The sequence below is a fragment of the Gossypium raimondii genome, chromosome 12 (assembly GCF_025698545.1).
Source record: "Gossypium raimondii isolate GPD5lz chromosome 12, ASM2569854v1, whole genome shotgun sequence".
Classification (NCBI taxonomy): domain Eukaryota; kingdom Viridiplantae; phylum Streptophyta; class Magnoliopsida; order Malvales; family Malvaceae; genus Gossypium; species Gossypium raimondii.
The window spans coordinates 35438153-35439034 of record NC_068576.1 but is presented as its reverse complement, the minus strand read 5'-3'; the positions used below and the strand labels follow the sequence as shown (position 1 = coordinate 35439034).

The following is an 882-nucleotide window of genomic DNA, read 5'->3' as shown; positions in this document are numbered from 1 at the left end:
TCGATAGAATATAGTGGAAGAGCAAGAGGATGTTATTATTACTGAGGAGATAGCTGATAATCAGAATAATCCGCTACCTCCTATGGTTGATGCGAATCCAGCAAATCTGAATCCTACTCCTCATACTATGTACGATTATGCCAAGCCCACTCTAACTGGGGCTGAATCGAGTATTGTGAGACCTACCATTGCTGCAAATAACTTTAAACTGAAGCCGAACACTATTCAAATGATCCAACAGTTTGTTCAGTTCGATGGTTTGCAAGACGAAGATCCAAATACTCATTTGGCTAATTTCCTAGAAGTCTGCGATACTTTCAAGATAAATGGCATTTTTGACGATGCCATTCGCTTACGGTTGTTCCCTATCTCATTGAGAAACAAAACTAAACAGTGTTTGAATTCCTTACCACGAGGTTCTAGCACTATATAGGACCAAATGACCGAGACATTTTTATTAAAGTATTTCCCACCGGCTAAAACAGCTAAGCTGAAGAATGATATCTCTTCCTTCGTGCAGATTGACTTAGAGACTTTATATGATGCATGGGAGAGGCATAAGGATTTATTGAGAAGGTGCCCTCACCATGGTTTACCTCTATGGCTACAGGTTCAAACGTTCTACAATGGTTTGAACCCTTCAAGTAGGCAATTGATGGATGCAGCCACCGTTGGTACTTGAATAATAAAAAACTTAAAGCGACTTATGAATTTATAGAGCAGATGACACTGAATAATTATCAGTGGCAAGTCATAAGGACAAAGCCTAATAGAGCAGCCAATGTTTTCAACATAGATACAATCACCATGTTATCAAATCAAGTAAAACAATTAAATAAGAAAAATGATTGTTTATGTGTTTCTACGTAGGTACATCCGGTG

At 38.3% G+C, this 882-nt stretch overlaps 1 non-coding gene across 1 annotated transcript; it reads right to left on the bottom strand.

Moving 5' to 3' along the window:
• Nucleotides 1–487: 487 nt before the first annotated feature.
• On the bottom strand, nucleotides 488–594 carry LOC128035826 (small nucleolar RNA R71). Its single transcript, XR_008192373.1, has one exon. It is a non-coding gene; the product is annotated as a small nucleolar RNA R71 (small nucleolar RNA).
• Nucleotides 595–882: the final 288 nt, after the last annotated feature.